Source organism: Chiroxiphia lanceolata, chromosome 2 (assembly GCF_009829145.1).
Source record: "Chiroxiphia lanceolata isolate bChiLan1 chromosome 2, bChiLan1.pri, whole genome shotgun sequence".
NCBI lineage: Eukaryota > Metazoa > Chordata > Aves > Passeriformes > Pipridae > Chiroxiphia > Chiroxiphia lanceolata.
The window spans coordinates 57,011,749-57,033,014 of NC_045638.1; the positions used below are offsets into that span (position 1 = coordinate 57,011,749).

Below are 21,266 nucleotides of genomic sequence, written 5' to 3' on the forward strand. Positions count from 1 at the left end.
GAGCAGACACAGGGTTATGCTTACCTCCACCAAGACCTATGGCCACCATCTGTCTGCGCACCTATAGCAAGGGTCAGCTTAGGTCATAGTGGGCTTTTCCACCTGAGGGACTTTGGGGAGATAAGAGCAGCAAGTCCTGCTCACATCAGACTTTTTCTCCAGACAAAACCAAAAGGTCTTTGTGAAGAATAATTCCAATAGCCCCTTGAAGATCCAAATCTACCTCCATGGACATGTCCTCCCTACTAACTGGCCCATGAGTTGGCTGGGATGAAGCCTGCCCAGAGCTTCCTCATGGTGCAGGACCCTGCAAGGGCCAGGTTGAGCAGCCTAGGGGGACATATAGGGTCGCCCTGAGCTTTATGAAGACTCCAAGATGCAGATGAGACGGGGGGGTGCTTCTGGGAATCCTATGACTGAGAGCTAGCTCAGACCTCTGCACTAACAACAGTGTCACCATACCTCAGCTTCATTGTGGAAAGAAGCCAGCCTATCTGAGAAGCAAATCCTTCACCATCTAGACCCATCCATCACCATTATGCAAATATGCTTCTCCTAATGTAAATCTGTCCTGGGACACACTGCTTTTACAAGCATTGCCATCAGTCCTTTATTTCCACACCATGCCTCCAAGTAATAAGGCTTTCTTAGCTCATGGTAGGTCTTCTCCCAGAAACTGCCTGGCTCAGCATTTTCCTGCAGCCAAGGAGCCATCTCTTGCCTGGGGCAGACCCCATAGCAGGGTGGGGTGAGCAGTGATTTCCCTCCCAAGCATCTGAAACTAGTGTAGGGTTTGCCTTAATCCACGAAGGTATGTGATGCTGAGTGTTTTGCAGATGACTAGTGGTGTGTATCCCAGACGAGCTGTTGGGTTTTTCTGCTTGCCCTTCTCACTGGTCATGCCCATGTACAATACGGCTTGCTCCAGTCTGGAACACTAAATGTACGACAAAACTCTCAAAGAGGGGTGAGATGAGCCAAAGTGCCAAAATAACACCTCTATGGGAGTGAGATTCCGTTCATTTTTAAGGCAGCTACGTTTTGCAATAGGATGTTAAAGGTATGGCAGGAGATTAGTCTGTGTCACAAAATGTCAGTAAGCTTTTTATACAACCACCAGAAAAAGTCTCTTTGGTGTTTTTTTACACCTACGAAGTCTTATATGTTGTTTTTTAGACACCCCAAAAATTCCCCTCAGCACTTTTATCATTCAGAATCACTCCAGAGTTTAGTCAGCCAAACCATACCCTTTCCCAGTGCTAGATAAAATGCATCTTGAAAACACCTCAGACACTAATAGAGCTGAGCCACATGTGAAATCTCTACCCTGTTTTTCTACAGAGATGAGTAAGATTTTCCTGTGTAATTAATATATAATATCTTTCTGTGTATTTGTGTAAATATATAGAGCAAAGATACCACTGCAAAGATAACAATTTCCCAAAGCGTTTTTTGCATTCTTTCAAATATGGGTGTTTTACTTGCAGTTTACTGCATTTTAGGCATGTTTTGACATTTGAAGAATTTTCACCGAAAATAGACCTTGTACTAATTACAAAACCAGACATAAAACTCATAGTAATAAGGAGCAACAGTAAACAACAGATGTACTATTTATTGCATATGTTTATTACATATTAATGTAATAGAGTATTTAAGTAAAATTGAAATATTTCTAGTGTTTAATTAATGAGACTAAAATACATTATTTAAGTTACTTGCACATATATAACAGCAATAATAATTATCATTGAAATATATTTTTGGACAGATTTTGCCACTTTCAGGCATATCACCCTCTTAAAGACAACAAATCTACTTCTGTAAGTCCTGCATAATGTAAGGAAGTCTGCAAGTTCTGTAATAATACCAAGATATAGAATAATTTACAAAAACATAAGAAAACAAAGTCTTAATTGAAAGAAGCCCATTATCATCAGATCTGCAAAGAATTGGGAATTCTGTCGGTCTTGGATTCAATCCTTATTTAATAATTCAACACTTAATTTAAAATCATCAAATACTCAATTTATCAAGTGTTTTTACAGAGAAAGAGTTACCTCATGATAAGCTGAGATATGGGACCTTATGAAATAGCATGTCCTCAACAAACAACAGAATAAAATTCATGAGTCACTGATTCATGAGCAGCAAACAGGGGGTACAGAAAGACCAGAGTATACCAAAATATGGACAACTAGCTCTCCCTATGCCTGTTAGTTTTGGAGAGGAGGTATTTGCTAAAATGCCTTCATTTATAGTGGGAAGCTTTTTCATGTTACTTTTCCTTGGTCTCACCTGTAAGTGTGATTCTTCTAATCTTTTGCAGGAATAGCAGTGTTTTTTAGGCATCATCTGAAGCACTGGAGCAGGAAGGTGACAGGGAGGCTGTTTGGCTGGTTGGCATAACCAAGCCATGCTCAGACAACGAGATGTTAACTTGGCTCCACTGCTTTGAGCACGCCTAGCACAGGCCTTCCTCCTCTTCCTTCCTCCTTTTAGCCAGCCCTTGTGCCTCCCAGCTTGAAGTTTTCATATCCAAAACGGGGCTGCTTTCAGTCACAGCTGCATCTGCAGTAACCGTGACACCTGCTCAAAGCAGTGCCAGCCCTTTGCCTTCTGTCCTTTGAGTGGCCTTCTGCAAAGCTGTACAGCCCGTTTATGCACCCCAGTGCATAAATACTACATTATCGCCCTTTACTAACTGTAGGGCACACTAAGGTAACACAAGATAAACAGCTTTCTGTTGTCTAAAACCCAAGCAATTACAGCAAGAAAAATGGCTGAGCTACCATTGCCTTGGTTCTTACCCTCTGTTCTCACCTTTTTAGGATTCATTTAGTTCTTCATTAACAGACACAGGCACATAACCACATACGTGCCCTATGGCTGCAGCCCACATGTGCCAACAGATTGCCATGTCCATGGCACGCTGCAGCTGGGAGCACCCCACCAAGGGCAAGTTCAGGCATCAAGCGTGACCAGATCTGCCAGAGGATTATGATGTGGAAGGGAAAAGGGAAAGGGCATTTCCCAGGAAAGGCTTGGGAGTATGAATTTTTGCCAGTTTTGCTTTGAATAATTAACAATGCTCAGGAATCCAGGCTATGCTGTCAACAGTGAGTTGTCTGGTTACACATACTGAGGTTGTCTCCATATCTGCCAACAGCATTCAAGATCCCAATGTAAAGCACTGCTCTCCCACACAGAGTGGGGCTGTGGCCCCTCTGTAAGGCCAGACCCTGTCCCAGGGCTGGGCAAAAATGCAGAGATTTCCAGACAGGGCAGCCAGCAGAGAGCAGGCAGGCACATGGAGTGCCCACTGTCCTCTTCAGACTGGAGCCCGTTGCAGCATCTGACAAACTTTGCCTGTGCAAAAGGGCCAGATTCAGAGGCAGAAGCAAAAAAAGCCCTCCATTTATTTCAGAAAGGCAGTTCTAAACATTTCCTTTTCTCCTTCTCCCCCACCTCAGAACAGTCCCATCCCCAGAGTAAAGGTTAGAGGAGAGGTCCTGTTCAGTGGGACATGCTGCAAGCACAGGCACGACACAGATGTCTTCTCAATGAACAGCATCTGCCCTACTTGCACCGCATTGTCACACAATCAGATGAGTCTGTGTCATACCGAAACTAGGTTAAATGAAAGGGGTGTAGCTCTGTGAACCTTAATGTCAGCATTGTTTTGTACACTCTGGGTCAAGACCTGAAGGTTTTTATCCATTCTGGTACAGAGAGGAGTAGGTCCACAGGAGATTTGTCTGACTAAGAGTTGAGGCAGAAAATTGGGATTTGAGCAGCCTGCTGTTTGGGAAAAAAACACTATCCTGAAAAATAAGCCTTATCAGCCTAAAAGTGCTACTACGTATGTGTGTTTTACTGTGATTTTAGCTGCCCCACTGAAGCCAGCCTTCCCAAAGGACGTGTTGGAACCTCAAGCCATAAAGCTGCCAATACCCCAGCTTTCCAACCAATCCAAGTCTCCCTGTCACAGTAATAAACACTTAAATTAATAAGCAAACTAGCACACTGTGCTGGGGGCAGGTGATTCCCCTTCTGGTATAGGCATGCTCCCCATCCCTTGCCCCCCAACTCTCATATCTCCTTTCTGCCCAGGGACAGAGGCCATGTTCCCAAAAACTATGATTTGCAACAACCAGGAACATGATGCACACTGATATTAAAAATACTGTTATGTTAGAAGATGTGGGAGAGCCATGAGCAACCTGAACTATAACTCGGAGCAGGTTATTCATTGCTAACTCCTACATGGGCCAGATCTTACTCAGCAAACACAGGGAAGGGGCCCAGGCTGCGCTTTCACAAGCAATTCAGCTTACTGAGAGTGAGAAAGAGTGCTTTTCTCTCTGTGGCAATGAAACAGTACACAGCTTTCTCAGGTGATATCACACCTGCTATGTTTTCAGCAACTGCCATTCACACTGGGACATCAGGGAGAGGGTGTTCGTGCAGATCTGGGCCTGTCTTTAAAGGAAATATTGAACTTAAAATGTGACATAAAGTTTATCTAAACAAAAAGTAATCTGTAAGGCATCAGGATATACTCTCCCAAACAAATTTCTGGTGGTGGACATAATTCAGGTCAGTAAGTTGGTTTACATTGTTTGTAAACTCAGGTTTTATTACAGGTGAGATATTTAAATGCTGCTCATTCGTGCTGAATGCCAATGACATTGTGCTTCAGTACTTGTTTTTCCATGTGTATCCATAGTGTGGCCATCAGCATCAACTGTGGTTTTCATGGTCTGGGTTACACCTTGTCTTTTCTTTCTCCTCCAAACTGCATCCTCTTTTTCCTCCTGAAAATCTCCTGCTAAAATGCTGCTTAATATATCTAGAAAGCAGGAGGAAATTAACATCATATGATTGTGTTTGAAGCCCAAATACCAACAAAAATATTCTGCAATAATAAAAACTATGTTTACAACATGATAACAGTGATTCCCCAGTGTGAATGGTACTGAAATCATAAAAGCAAACACCTTAGGCCATCTCTACTGAGCAGCTCACAGTATTGGTCATAGGGGAGCACGAGTACTCCTGTGCTCAGCGGAGGAGCTCTGGTATAACATATCCACTGACCTGCACTTGAACCTACCACTTGCTGTTTTCCTCTTATAATCTAAATCTGGAAATGTGCTGTCTGGTCAGTAGCATACTACCAAATCATTCAGCAAAATGCTCTAGATGCCATAAAAGCGTGCCTGTGCTTGCAGTGGCATAGAAAATGAACTTGTAAAATATAGCCCGAGCACGGCTCACAGCCACCAGTATCGCAGCCGGCACATGTGCTGCTGCGAGGCACCTTTGTAACGCAGCCAGGCAGCAGCTGTGTGCATTGCAGACATTGTGGGTGGGTGGCTGTCTGCATGCTCAACAGCTGTCCCTGCCGCCACGCCAAGCCAGCACCCGGCCTTCCCAGAGAGCGTCCAGGTTTGCTCAGCTAGAGCCGAATTTCAGAGCACCCTGTGAGAGCAGTGCTGTTGCTCACACCCATCATCCTCGGCGAGGTTTTGTGGGACGTGGCTGCATCCACCAGCCGCAGTCATTGCCTGGGTGCAGGGTTCGCCTCTGGGTAACTCAATTGGCTGCCATAGCCGTCTTTGCAAAAAATGTCTGCCGACACCAACTATTTTGTGAACACATTTGTGTTAAAAAATACCAGGCAGTAAACTGCAGCTTTGGAATTTTGTGCTTTTTATTCCCCAGCCATGAAGTACAGCCAAATCCTTCCATTTTGGTGAGCCCGCAAACATCTGCCTTTCAGCAAATCCTGTGTGTGGACCCTGGTTGCACTAAAGTCATGCACATGTTTGTGACTTCAGCCTCTGTAAAGGATGCTCTTGATCCCTACATAAACCTTCTTACCTTATGTCATTGTGTGAGACTAGTAGCCTTTAGTTTTTGTTACCAAAAAAAGTTCAACGTCTTCATTTCCAGGTCTACTTGGACTGCCATCAGTGGAGAGATTCTCTCAGCCACATTTGTAGAAGTCCCTGGTTTTTGGTGTGAGGGGGCTGGGGCTGGGGCAGGCATCACAAAAACATGAACCATGAGAACTGCATCATCTCACTGCAATTCAGAAACTGCTATAGCAGCTGTAGAGGCCACCAAAGGATAACAGCAAGACCCAAGGATACTGGCAGTCAGAGGGAGCAAACTGCATGACCTCACCTAAAACATCCTGAAATCACTCTGCATCTTTCTATTGGCTTCAGTGATCTTTGCCTCCCTCACTGAATGAGTAAAAAAGGATCCCCACAGATTAAGCAAGTGAGATGCATGAACAGTCAGCCATAGCAGTTTTGAAAGCACGTACTTATATTTAGATACCTTAACTTTCTACAAGAGTTTGACACTCTCACAGGTTAGCTTCTGAGGTGTTTTCTGGTTTCATAGCAGAATCCCCACCAGCCATTTCAACTGATCCTGTGATCAAGGGAGCATTTTTCACTGTGAATTGGTTTTTTTCAGGCTGCATATTGCATTGACACTTGAATAACATAAAACAAACTGTTGACTCTTCTTAAGTTGTGTCACTTAAAAAGCCTTTAAGCAGGACCATACACTTTGTTCATTCCGATTAAAGTGCCGGGGTTTTTTAAAGGGACACAATATGCAGGAAAGCACCCACTGTGCAAGCGAAACCTTTTTCCTTCCCCGGGTAACTGGTGAGACCTACTGAATTTTCCATGCTGGTGATGTACTCTGGCTGCAGAGGCAGGGCTGTGGCCCTTTAGGGAACGGGGTGGCAGGGTTGGGCACAGAGAGATCTGAGTTTTCAGGTCTATTTTGGGAGTGCACAAAACATGAATGGGTGTCTGATTTTAAAAATAAGATCTTCTTTACAACTGTCAATACTGAAGCTGCAGCTCAGGACATGGGGATCACAACAATGCAAGGTTAAGCAGCTTCAGTGCAGGACTGGGAAACCGTAGCTCTAAACCCTTCTGCAACATCTAACTAAAAAGAGAATAGGACTTACAGGCTTAATGACGTACTGAAGGGGATTCTTCTAGGCTTGGAAGAGCGAGGGAAGATGGGAAAATGGACAGGATTTTTTAAAATCTTTGTCTGATGATTATTGGCTTTTTTCACACCAAAATATTCATCCTTCTTCTTTCCTCTGTCTTCATGTGGCAAAGCAGTTCTGCTGCCCCCAAAGAGAGGCAGGCACAGGTTAGGTCTTGGGGCCAGCTGGGCAAGACTTCCTCGTTGTCTGGCTGAGGTCTTTTCTCAGCCATAAGGCTGCTCTACCTTACCTAGAAATGTCTTTTAAAAGCAAACTGAAAAGGGGAAAGGAAAACAGAGTTACACAAAGGATTTCTATCCCACTTGCTCCCTCCAACCCAACAGAGAGGAGAGGCAGGCAAAAGAGAAAACAGAGCTCACAGAAGAGCCTCTGCAGATGCTTTTCTGCTGTCTCAAAACCCTCTTGGTATTTCCTGGTGCAGTGAAGATATCTCAGAGCTCATACCCAGTGGCAGCACAGACACCTTGTGTCTCAGGGAGCCTGACACCCATGCACAGCTTTGTGATATTGGAGTTGCTCCATTTAGATAACAGTAAACAACAAGCACCAGTACTCGTGCTTCTCAGCAGGCCTTCAGGGCTTGGCAAAGGAGACACAGGTCTACTTTGGTGACGTCTGTATCCCTTGAAGAAGCCAACTAAGAAGCCAAAAGAGAGATCTGCTTTTTCCAATGAGGCCTGTGGGTCAATGCTAGAAGAAAACCAAATGATAAATTGTATGAAATTATCAAATCCTAAACTGTATGATAGGAAATGTCCAGAAAGAGTTATTTTCATTACCCACTGAGGACCATCTATCTAGCAACTGAAAGACTTTGGAAGTTGTTTTATCAGTGCTTGCCAGACACCCACTTCTCTTATCAGACCTTTGCTCCCAGGGAGCACCAGGCTGGGAGAGCCCTCCTATGCTCACAACTTCTTCTTGGATCACAATGATTTCTTTTTATGTACAAAATCTTTATTAGCCTCCAGAGGCCCCAGATAAAGACAAAAGACAATAAAAACATCCATAAGAGGTCAGAGCAAAGGCTCCTCTAGCCCAATATCCCATCTCTAAAGCTGACAATAGCAGATGAGAAGAGTACAGGATGAGGGCAAGTCTATAATAAAACTACCATGATATACTCTGTCAACCTCCACCAATTTGGAGGTCAGGGACTTACTGACCCAGATATGGTATGTTTGTGTTTGAAGGCAGAGAGGGATTTGAACCTTTTTTTCAAGCATTTGAATGCTGCAGGAAAAAAAACAGTTAACTCAGATGGTGAGAGAAATAAATGCAAAGCTGGTGGAAGCAGACCAAAAGTGCATTTCAAAGCCCGAGACATTACCTCCAAGAAAACACTCAGCTTTCTGAGACCAAGAAGCATCTTTTAGCCTGAGAGGCTCTGACTGCTCAGCCTTTCTGGATCAGCACTCACTCAGACCTCTTCTTCCTTCCAGCTGATCCCCCCAGGAGAAAACAGGGAGGATGAGGAGCTCTCAGCAACATGTAGGGCTGGGACACCTGAAGCCTCCTGATTCAATAATTCAATCAAACACTAAAGGTTCTTCTTAGAAGAAATAGCAGGTTATGTAGGTATTTCCTTCAGGCATTAGACCAAAACAGTATCTCATACTGGAATGTGGTGGGCAAGTGAGTTATTCACTGGCCAGAGCACAAATACCATCCCAGCTGTAGTTAATGCGAGGAAGTAGCTAAGATGTTGAAGTCAAGGGCTTATTATGGTGGTCCAAATGCAGGCCAGACCACTGGACAATGCCCACACAGTTAGTGAGTGTGTGCTGACAGCACCTTGGGACCACGCAGCTGCAGCAACATGCTGCTGTACCGCAACCAGCAGCATTCAGACCCCAGTCACGAGGACAGCCACCACAACGGGTTTTGGCAGCAGCAACAACAAAAACAAGCACAGATCCCTCTGCCACATGAAAGACTGCACCAACATTCATTCCCCTGCAACCTTTCTGTGGGGCCCTGGTGCTTACTTGAAAGAACAACTGCACTTCAGACCTACCCCACTTTTCTCTGTCAGCCACCACATCCCCTACTGAAATCATTTCCTGTTTTACTTTTAAGAGTGCTGCTGTCATAAGCTGTTGCTGGCACGGGGGTGGGGATGGGAAGGTAGTTTCTGCCCAGTGAGCGCAGTAGCCAGCTGTCGCCTCCTTCCAAAGGTGGTTTTTACTGCTGCTGATCTGCAAGACAGCATGGTGGCGGCAGGAACACCGTGAGGAGCTAAGGGAGGGTGATGCTTGTCGCTTTGTAGCATCTCTCCTGGAAAATCAAGGAAAATGGACAGACAGAGAGAGCCTCATTCAATGCTTTGTCTACAGATCTGATGCTTCAGGTCCTTGTGGCGCAAGAAATAAAATGCTGCAAAGGACAAGAGTACCTGTTTGAGAATGAGTCTTTGTAATTGAAACAGAGATGCAGCACACAAATCCAAATTCTAGTAACAAGAGTGGCAGCCAGCATAGCTGTCCCCTCTCCTTATGGCAGACAGAGCAGAAAAAGTCAAAAAAGGGAACTTCAAACTGAAAATGGTGCTAAATGATACTGCTAAGCTGCATTATTCCTAGTTTCACCTTTGCCTCCTGGTCCCAGGTTCATGCTCAATTTACACTGGGACATGTCTGTTTGTCCATCATATCCTCCCATGAGGTTTTTTTATTTGTCTTAAAAATACACAAAGCAAATGGCATAATTTGAGTGAGATGAGAGTCAGATCAGAAGGCGGAACTGAAATTGGTAACAACTCAGCCGCTGGAAATTTTTTTGCAGACTCTGGAACAAACTACTCAGTTTCACTAGGGGCCACTGTGCAGCACAGGATGGGCCCTTTCCACAGGGCCGAATGACCAGTGTCACATCGTGGGCACCGCTCAGGAGAGGCGGGCGTGTTTTGGTGCAACAAATTGATTTGAGAAAAGCCAAGTTTTTCGTCTCAAAGGAACTTTGTAAAGATTTACCAGTGATCTCTTCCTAAAGGCAGAGTAACTGCAAAATTTAATTCCTTTTTTTTTTTTTTGTGCCAGAACTCATGTAATTTTGGCTGTGAATCAGATCATCTTCATTCTTGTGGCATGTATTTCACTTTATGAACATTAATTTCACTACATTTTTAGAGTGGTGACTTTAGCCACAGCGTGGCTGCTGCTAAGTTCCCACGGCTACCAGTAGGACTTTTATGTGGGAAATCTGTGGGCAGCAGGGAGCCTCCCTGTTTGTATCAATATGAACTTCCCAAGCACATCAGACTGACATTTTCTCAGCCCCAGAGTTGGAGCACACATGCTCTCACTTAGAGCTCCCTTTTCCTAAAGTGAAGGACATGTGTGATCATTTTAATTGCACCATTTTTCTAGCAGGCCTTTTGCATACACAGAAATCCTGCACAAATGAGGTTTTTTCTCTCCAGCCAGCAGAAGCCTAATCCTGCAAACTGCTGAATGCCAGTTGTAAGGCGCTAAGGGACTTGAGCAAATACCAAGAGATCCTGGTATGGAGCATCCTTCCAGATTCATAGGCCTAGCATTCCACAGACTCTCAGCACTGCAGAGGCTCCCATGTTCCCTCCCCATCATCAGAGATCAGGCTGTTGGTGCTGGCAGGTCATCATTGGCACAGCCATCCACAAGAGTTTCCCAGCCACTCACTCAGCGGCTAAGCATTCCAGAGATGACCAGACACAAACACATCTCCTGTACTTGCATACTGAAGCACTTTCTGCAGCTGGGTAATGAGTCAAAGAGCACATTAGAGACTGATTTTTTTGTTGTTGTTCTCAGAACATAAAAATGTAGCAGTAGGGCAACGGGTGAATTGTATAGCTTCAGCTTTCTTAGAGATAATACATTGCAAAGAAAAATCAGCCATGGTGGGACACTGTGTTCAGTCAACCTTTAGAGAAGACCACACAACCCACAGACAACATAAGACCACGCTCAGTGATCATATCTCACTCTTGCTTCCTGTTTGCAGAACTGCAACCACAGTAATTATGGAAAGGTTTCAGGTCCATAATCACTAATGATAGGCACCCATAATCAGGCCTGTGAGGCACTGGGAAGCAGGGAAGCAGAAACCTTCATTCAATTTTTTATCACTTCAATCAAAAAGGCTGATTTCTTTATCAGTGAGAGATACTCCAAATTTGCACAAAGCTGAAGCCCTGATCCTTGAAAACACTCACAGCTCTCCCTTTTTGATTCAAAGTGTTCAACTCTTTTATGAACCCTTCCTTTGGCAGCTGCTGCAACTTTCGCTCCTTGTACCTGGCTGCAGGTGAAGTCCACGTCACACTGCTCTGGGCATATTCCTCAACATCACGCCACGTGTCCCACATGAAGACAGTAATATTGTGAAATATATTGCTCTTCAGCTTGCAGTGAGAATGTCAACATATAATTTAGAGGGCTTGAAATGGAAAAGAAAATAAAAAGCTGAAGGTAATTTTTACTGTTGTTGCAGCCAAGATAGTCTAGGGCTGTAAGTGTGGTGAGGTTTGTGGAAAGAGGCAACATCTTTCCCAAGACCAACAGACATATTTAGGGGAAAAACGAGATAACCTTTCTCTAGCTCAAAACTGTCACTTCTGGACTTTTAAATCCTGCACGTTTTACTGCTAAAACCTGGAAACTCTTTCCCCAAGCAAGGCAGTCATGCTTGTTGAACACCCATGATCCAGTATGGCAGCGGAGAGAGGAATGACCTCTCCAGCCCCTTGCTAAATGGGGACTTTAAAGATGCCACATTTTGGCAGTGTTTTATTTAAAAGTCTCAGGACAATGAGCTTTTTTTTAGGAATGGAAGCAGTGGAGAGTGTACAGCAGAATTCACAAGCTGTGAGGTGCACCAGGAAGATTTATCACAGAGGACTTGTATACTTCTCTGACATCAGGACAGCTTTTTAATATACCTGTTAAACAATGCATTGAGCCATGTGCAATCTCCTTTATTCTCATTATCTCAGACAATGAGACTGGTAGCATATCCCAGGCCTGTTTCAACCATCTTTCAGTGTAAGTCAGAAACATGCAGAGACACCACAACTAGAGCTAATTTCCTTCTGAAAATCCTTACTAAGGGCTAGTGTAACCACTAGTGCAAGAACACCAAAAAGATTTCTCTGTTGTCTATAACTTATCGCTGTTTTGTAAGGCAGTTTTAGTGTCTGCATGGGCACATCTGTTTCTTTCCCCTTTGAAAAGTTGCTGAACTCCTTTGCCAAAGAAGCCAAATATCTCAAAGTTACCAGCATTTCTAAAAGCAGCATGAAAATAATTGGCCAAATAGAAGAGAGGATACCCACACACAAGCTCTACAAGCACTCAGGCTGAAAGTGGAGCTGTGGTATGAACCTTCATGTTATTGTGCCCCCTGACACCCACTATAGGGGGAGGAAGCTGTAACACTTCAATAGGGAGAATGGCTTCAACACCTCTTTGTGCTCACCTGTTAGACAAATCCACTAAGTTTCAGTAGTCCTGATGTTCGAAGGATTCCTTGCGGACATTAAGGGCATGCTCATTTTCAGGGTATGGGGCTACAGATGTGGTTTTGCTGAGGACCTCTCGGCTTCACCCTGTTGAGTCAGCAGCCACCTAATCACTCTCTACTGACTCCCTGACCTCAAACGACCACTGTCAGCCCCACCAGGCATCTGCAGGCAGAAGACGTGTGGAGGTGACCCAAGTGTTTGGACTGGTGAGAAGGGCTAAAAGTGAAGAAGAGTGAAGGGTAGTAGCAAAAACAAGGCAGAAGAGAAGCTGGAGGGATGCAGAAGGACAAAACTTTGGTCTCACTCTGCAAAACTTGTAAGAACTTCTTGGTGTCAAGCCATATGAAGGGAAAGTGGGTGGCTCTTGAAATACAGTAAAAATGAGATTAACTCACCTACTAAATTCTCAGTCATCCTCCTCTTCTAACCACTGCCAGGAAGTATGAATAACAATCTAAATTTAAATAGAACAAAAAAAGAAAATACTATACAGCATGACTAGTCCACAAAGAAACAATGAATTTGCTCTTTTAATAATTAAAAGTGATCCAACAAGTTTTCCAAAGCAATCATGAAATAAAAGACTATCTTCACTGACCATGTACGCCAAGTGTGCTGCATTATCTGTCCAGATAATTGCATTATTTTGCCCATTTGGAAGAAATTACATTTTGTGAGAGTGACAAAGCAATTCCCCAAGTGCCAGTTATTTCTCTGCTTAGAAAATACCATGTCAAATTATTCCATTCATGGAAGAATTTAAATGCTTTAACTACCTACTTGAGCATATTTTGTAAATTATGGAAGAAAAAAAATGTTCATTGCCACTACCAGCATGAGATGAATGTTTTACTGCATATGAACAGGCCTGACAAAATTTCCACTCCAAGCCCATGAGAGTTCAACTTGGGACATGCCTTACAGACCTTTTTTTTTTTACTTTTCACTGTGCAGAATCAGTATACTCCTACAGCTCAGCTAATGCTCAACATTCTTTGACCTTCAAAACTAGATGTCCAGATATCTTCACTCTTGGATCTTTTTAATGTGTTTATTCCACTGAATATTAGAAATATCATTAACATCTGTGTCTCAAAAGATCTTCACCTGATACTGTCTGAAATGCAGCTCTCCAGGAGAGAGACTTCACCATTTTTAATCCCTTTCAGCACAACTTCTTCGCACAAGTCAGTGAGTGTAAATACTATGCAAAATTAGTAAAGGTGGTAGGAGTAAGTTTGCAAACAAAACCCTCCATGAGTCAAACTGTGCCCCAGCTTCCACATTAAATCATGCTGATAGAGGTGAGATTGCATGAAGGCCTTGAAGACGGCTTTAGTTCATCAACATCTGTGAGAGTTTTTCTCAGACATGAGTGTGGTCCCAGAGCTGAAGTCCATTAAAGCCTTTCAACCACTCTGGACTTGGCTTTAAGAAAGAAGGGCAGTTGCTGGTGTTGAGTTTGATTGTGTGTATTGAAACAACCCAAGTCATTGAATAGTTGGTGCTGCTGCAATGGAAACAAGGGAGGAAGCAGAGCTGACGGGACTTCGGAGAAACATCGCAAACCAGTTAACCAGACAGGAACTGAACAACCTACCAAGCCATATGGAAAGAGGCTCATTTCTAGAGATGTGCCGCCTACAGCCATCTTGTCTTTCAGTGCTCCAGTAATCAGATCCATACACATGGATATTGCTACTGGGCAAGAAAAAATATATCCTTTAACAATGTCCATAAATTACAGACATAAGCAAAGTTTAAAAATGCATCTGTTTCTCTACCACTAAGCACAGCAGTTCTTGAGTAAAAATTCATAGTGTATTGCTTATTGAGCATCATACTGAACCTCAACAAGTCTAATTTCATGTTAAAATCATGAGCCTTTGCCCTTTATCAGAGAAAAAAGGGAAATTAGCACTCTCTTTTTCATGTTTCAGAACAAAAGTATAAGCTTTGAACTGCTGTATTTGTGAAAGAAACAATCGTAGCCTGTTAAAACAAGCTTTCGGTACTGAAAAGGTTAACTAATTTGGTTTCCCCGATAAGTTTATCTATGATCAGAACTGAGTCATACAGAAAACTCCTACAAGATTTGACCTTTTACTTGTATCCCACACTGAGATAATATTATACTTAAAATGGATATCAATAAGAACTTTGTTTTAAAAAGTATATTTAAAATAAATTACTTTTAAATAACAGAAACTGTTTTCAATTAGCCCTGTTAAAGGAAATCAACTAGAAAGTTATGTATGCTTTTTTATTTTCTTTATATAAATTATACCCAGGAGTCCTATGATAGCAGCACTGTACAAACTATGCACTACCTTTATATTTATTTCTTATCAAAATAAACTTAACAAATTAGATTTGTTTTTACAGCACTTTATATCCAATAATGACAATGTTGTATTGGTCCCAGGATAAAAACAATGAAGTAGCAGCTGAATGGTATTTTATTAAGAGTTAACAAAAATGTCTTGTGCAAACAGAGTATATAAAGAAAATTAATTCCATAATTCCTCATGATGAAGGCGTTCTTCTCTTTTTTCTTTTTTTTTCTCACAATATCAATCTCATTTGGAAAGATCATTTCAAGGGGAAAACTTTAAGTTTTAGCATAACTTACTCAGCAAAATGATATGGCTGAACTTAAACACTGCTGACTGCTAGGATTTAATACTAGAACCTGGCAAATGTTTTGATAACTTAATACTTTTTAAAAGAAAGCTCGTTTGTTAATGAAGATTTTGGAAGTTCAGAAGAAATATAATCTAAAAAATAACAGAGCTAAAGATCAAAGAGGTGTTTCTTCTTTTTCCCACTTTTTCCATTTCTTCTACCTTAAATGCGTTCCTCCATGCTAGCATTTTAGAGGCCTTTTTATTAGTAGTAGATTCAAATATCTCTGAGATATTCACCATACAGCTCAGTAAGAGTCCAGGTTTTCTTCCAGCAGTGGAAAAATGGCAGGTCTAATAGTCTGGGGTTTGTTACTAAAAATGAGTCCTTATTTAAAAAAAAAAATAAATTAGAACATTGTTTAGAGCATGTGGTTTGCTGCTATTAAGTTAACAGTGGAAAATCTCATTACTTTTAAAGTTAATTTTATTTGTGGTGGGATTGTTCTCTAGGTTGAAGCAGATTTTCTCTTAAGTGGAGCCTCTAATCCTACCTTACAGTCTTCTGTTCAGCAGGTCACTCTCTGCATAGCTTGGCTAGATGGATGTTTAAGTCAAGTGTTGAATTAAAAGGAAAAAAGGAAGAAAAATAACTTTTCCCCACATGTGACTCTGGGGCTGCCAGCAGGCACCCATGGGCTGTCTTCTCCAGCTCTTGCTCTGACTAGTGGAGTTTTCCAATAAAGGTCTTGGGTTAAAGATGCACTTTGAGCAGTGCTAACAAAGTTTCTGCCTCTAATGAAAGATTAGATGCTGCTGAGTGCTCTGACAGGACAAATTAGAGATTGGGTAAATTCTAAAACCAGCTCCATGCAGGAAGCACCGTGGAGAAGTAGGGGTGAAAGAGGGATGTAACATGGTCTGGTGGCCCAAGGGCTCTGAATATCAAAGTGGTCAAACAGAGAAGAAGAAAATAGAAGACTGTTCAGCTTTCTAGTTCAGGTTTCTTTTCAAATTTTGGAAGCAATTAATCTGACTTCTGACTTTTCATTAAGGCTATAATGATTTTCAGCAACAGAGAACCAAATCTGCGATTTGAGGGGAAAATAGCACCAAAACAGAAGCCTTGCTTACAGCTTGTATGCTATATATGTATATATATCTCCTACTTAAAAGTTAAGATGACTCAAATCTAAACTCTCATAGTTTAAAATACCAAGTGAGATTCAGAGTCACATAATATTTGTGTCCCACCAACAGCCCAGTGTTTTTTTTTTCTTCGTAACATATACTCACACGATACAAAATTCATTCTTGTGCAAAGGTGAGCCATTATATTGTAAATTCCACTCACAATAATTCTCGTGTAACTTGCGTGAATCAGCCTATGGGCTGTAGTTCAAGATACCCTTAGAACTACAACCATTCCCCTTGCACGTTTCTAGTTATCAGTTCACCATGAAATGTTAACATGTGAATAACCAAAATACATATGCACCAGATCACTGATTATTTGATATTATGGTATGAAATATCACTTTGGCCAGTTTGAGTCACCTGTCCTGGCTATGCTCCCTCACAGCTTCTTGTGCACCTACTCACTGGTAGAGCAGGAGACAGTGAAAAGTCTTTGATTCAGAGTAAGCATTTCTTAGCAACAACTAAAACATCAGTGAGCTATCAACATTATTCTCATACTAAATCCAAAACACAGCACTGTATCAGCTACCAAAAAAAAAACTTAATCCCAGATGCCGTCATGACAATCTCACTGCAGTTCATCACTTTGTTTCAAGCCTGTTACACTAAAATTTTACAAAAACTGAAAGCAGAGCAGAAGACTGTTCATTACCCCACTGTGAATAAGAGCACATTGGGATGAGGGGTCTGATCTTCACAGGGGCATGAGCTCCTGCAGCTCCCGTACTAGGTAGGAAGAGTAGCAGGTGTTCAGCATCTCTGAATACCAGGTTTTGACTTAAAACACATGATCCTTGAATGACCTCCAGTGATGAAGTGGCTCCTGTCATTTTGGGACTCAGAGCCATGTAGAGCATTGTCACAGATTTGGGAAATGAGTTCTCAGTGCTGGATACAACTATAAAAACATACAGACTGGAATTCGGGTCTTACCTCAAATCTCTTGTTTTACAAATGAACGTAACTAACCTGGGGCTGAGAAAATTTCATCTCTTGCAGATGTCTTAAGTATCAACCAAGACAGAGAATGAAGACAAGAACAGAGAGTGAGCCTTAGAGCTGTGACATTCATCTGTGCCACGGGGTTGTGAAACCAACTCATTTTTTGACATCTCACACATGTGGCAATTGAAAGTGAATCTGCAGAAAGGGTTATTTCAAGAGCTGAGTGAAACTAGTTTGCTCAGTTAGCAGAAGTTTTGTGTTAATTTTCTTATATTTTGCTGCATACAGTTCTATCACTCCAGGAGTTTTGCTTTGAGTTTTAGCTTCAAACAAACCAAAACTGATGTCAACCACTGTATTTCGAAGTTTCATGTTGAAACTATATCTCACACGGAAGTTTCAAAGCCAAAGAGCAGAGTACTGGTAGCCTGGGGTAGCTCAGCCCATGTTCAAAACCATCAGACTGAGGGCCAGCGACAAGATCTTCCTACATGTAGTGATATTTGATATCTAGCTTTTCTGTGCAGTACCATGTCTGTATGAAACTACTTAACCACCAATTTTATGTAGTTTTCTTCCAGGAATAATAGACGAAGCTATCCCAGAGCTGTCAGACTAACTAATGTTAATAGTAGCAAATTAGTAACTGTTATTTTTAATAGATTTGTTTCTAGCTAGATCCCATAAGATTATTATTAATGATTGTTTAAACAAAATCCACAGATACAGATAGCACTATTTTCTGCTGAATGAATGCTGTTGCTTACCTGTATCTTATCAAAGATGAGTTGCCAGAAGCAGCATGGTAGTGTCCAGAAACACCTTTCTGAAGGAAACTTTCCTTTATTTTATTCACTTTCACATTTGTTTCTTAGGCAGCCCTTCAGCTGAATGGTTACCACCTTGGATTATTCTTAATGGACTCAGAAAATCATTTCTGTCTGATTATCAGACAGCACTTATCATATTTCCATGATCATCATTTAACTTTCCACTACATTAATAACCAGGACTGATTTTACCTAGCAAGCAATCTAAACCCTGTAACTTGACAAAAATATCCTGTGCTTATTTCTTTTTCTAACCATCTAAGAAAGTGACTGTGACAATTTTGGGTATCAGCATTTCTCCTGTGTGATTCACTTACACCAAGTAAACCCTCTAGACCTACATTTTTCCTTTTTTGCATTTCTGCTTAACCAATAGGATTAACAGGTCTCCTTCTCTGTGGGTGGTGATAATGTCAGTACACCACTGCCCAAATAACCTTTCTCTATAGGGAAATGCTAACATTTAATTCTTCAAATTTAAACCACATGTATTTTGGCCTCATAACAGCACTCTGTATTACTGCCTTTTGTTATTAATTTGTATCACTAAAAATTCTAATGAAACCAGTTATTGGAAATGTTAAGTGTAGTAGGCACCTAAAATTTGTGTATGAACTAAATATTTAAATGGTGGCTAAATATTTTATCTAGTCACTGTAAACACATTTTCAGAATTACTAATGACACATCTCTGTATATGTTCAGTTTAAAATTGTGCCTCAGAGGAGCTATTCTTTTCAGTCTGTTTCAGGGGACATAAGCAATGGCTTTCAAATGGTTTCTATCTTTTACCTTCATCTTATCCAGAAATAAAAAGTGTCATTTAAGTGCTGTCTACATGATACCTCCACCTAGAAGAGCAAATATGTGTGCATCGGCACATCCAGTTTCCCTCCTAGTATTCTCTGGAAGAGGCACTGCCACTGTATACAGTCTTTGCATATGTTGCCATCAGGTGACCACAAATATACAGGTGCCAGTGTAGTAAAAATGTTGGTATTTGGGACAAATACTCAGGGACTTCTTGTTCAAACAACATAAACCACAGATTCAATGGTTTCCCCAAACTAAATTGTTCCTCAGTAAAATTTAACACAACGGTAAATATCAAAAAACTAATAGACAGATTAACTTTAAACCTGCAATTATATTAAAAACTAGGGAGGGGGAAGTGTAGAAAACTGTAAAAATTTTAAAGTGTTTTCAGTGACCCCTAGAAATGAAACAGTTTATGTAACGTTTACACACAGGATTTAGGCAATATTTACATAGTTACATACTTATAGTCATTGTTTTAATTAACATTCATGTTTTATCATAGAGATGTATTATTTATACATATAAAACTGTAAATCTTTATATTGCAAATAACAAAGTTTAGATATAAGCCCATTATCTGCAGAAAAACATTTTTAAAACATATACCAACACACAGGTACAAATTTCCACTGTCTTTTTTTTTTTGTTTGAATTCTGTAGCAAATTCCATCAACTATATCATTCATACCTGAAATATACTTGAGTCCCCTGGACTAATATTATAAAAGGAATGTATTTCCCCAGTCTGTCTGGGGAGGGCTACAGGGGCTGGCAAATTATATTAAAAAAAACCCCAGTCATCGGAGATGTTTCCATCAACTCCAGTGATATTCTAGGAGCTTAGGTCGTAGCTCTCCAAGGCCCATAATGTGCATTCTTTCCCATTTCACAATCTTCAATTAATTCTCAATCCATAAACTTTTATCACAGTCCTGGTATTGGTGAAAGCATTAAAAACGCCATTACTCTTCTTAAGAGACAAACCACTCCCAATTCTCTGTAGGAATTTTCTTCCACCTTCATTCAAGCTCAGACTCCCAGTGATCACTGAAAAGAATGACACCAAGAGAGTTCTATTTTTGTTTCAAACAACATTACAGCCATGCTTTGGGGGTTCATCCTGAAAAAGATTGATAAACACTTTAAAAAAAAAAAGGACATGAAAACAGTTCTACTTCACTCGCAAATCATACAACTAATAATGTACATTACTAAATTAGATTTTACAATTGCTTTCTAAGTCACCCTCCATCATGACCTTTTCTGTAACCATTTCTTTTTTTTAACTTCTGTAAAAATAATCCAAATTCCTTTCAATCATAATGCTAGTAAGTGATTTAAAAAAGCCCATGGGAAAGTGTTCTCTGTCTATACAATCCTAATATGCCTGTGGTGAATTTTATGCAGAATTTGCTACCTTCCAATAGCTTTAATTTTATTTTAAGATGATTATATGTTTCATACATACAATATGTAATTGTATATATTAATACAATGAATTGCTCTTGTTATAAAATAGCAATTCAGAAATGCTCAACTCCATGTGTACAATTCGTATATAACTACACTAACTAATATTCAAGGTTTTTAACTTCCCTCTGGACCATTTAAATTGGACCTGATTAACATAAGTTTCTAATTGTGTGAATCAATGCAAGTTTATTTTCAATGCAAGTATTGCTTTTTATACTTCTATCAAGTGCCTGGTACCTGAAATCACGGCTTTCTCAGCACGATTAGTTCCTGCATCATGCCCCAAACTGAAGAATCAAGCTTCCTTTAGCCAGACTCCCAGCAGTTTTGAATATCAAACCCCTATGGTCCTGATGAGAAGCCCCAGGACCTTTCATGGTGCATAGTCTCAACAATAGCAACTCCCAATTCACACACAGATTCAGCTCAGCCACCGTAATTCAAAACAGACTCTTGACAGCATCCTGTTGAACGCAGTAACTCTGTACTTGTCAGATATGAAATTACTTTCCTGCCTCTATGTCCTGTTAAACTGAAATCAAACACCTTAGATGGAACTACCTTCACAGATGTAGTATCTTTAATTTTGTTAAGCATTTGTAGAGGTACATTAACTTTTACAGCAGTTTTCTAAAGGAGAAATTCAGGTGCCCAAAACAAGGTGCCTGATGCCTGCTAGAATACCCTGGAGTATCCAGGATATGTCTGTGCAGGGTTGGCATGATGTGGGACCTACAGGAGACTTTTGAGCTTTGACAAAAGACCACACCTTTAAACTGGCAGTGAGAGACCAGGTGGGATCCCCCAGGGCTCTAAAATGG

The 21,266-nt window shown here is 41.2% G+C and overlaps 1 long non-coding RNA gene across 4 annotated transcripts in view; it reads right to left on the reverse strand.

Annotated features, from left to right (window-relative positions):
- Positions 1-7,337: 7,337 nt before the first annotated feature.
- LOC116783192 overlaps positions 7,338-21,266 on the reverse strand; it is a 43,198-nt gene continuing 29,269 nt past the window's right edge. For 3 of the 4 annotated variants that reach the window (XR_004355552.1, XR_004355554.1, XR_004355553.1), the window contains exons 4-8: positions 15,401-20,092; positions 14,155-14,255; positions 12,950-13,008; positions 12,509-12,716; positions 7,338-7,741 (exon numbers count right to left, since the gene is read on the reverse strand). This is a non-coding gene — a long non-coding RNA (uncharacterized LOC116783192). The remainder of the gene's footprint in view (positions 7,742-12,508; positions 12,717-12,949; positions 13,009-14,154; positions 14,256-15,400; positions 20,093-21,266) is intronic. The other variant, XR_004355555.1, reaches the window with a different exon arrangement.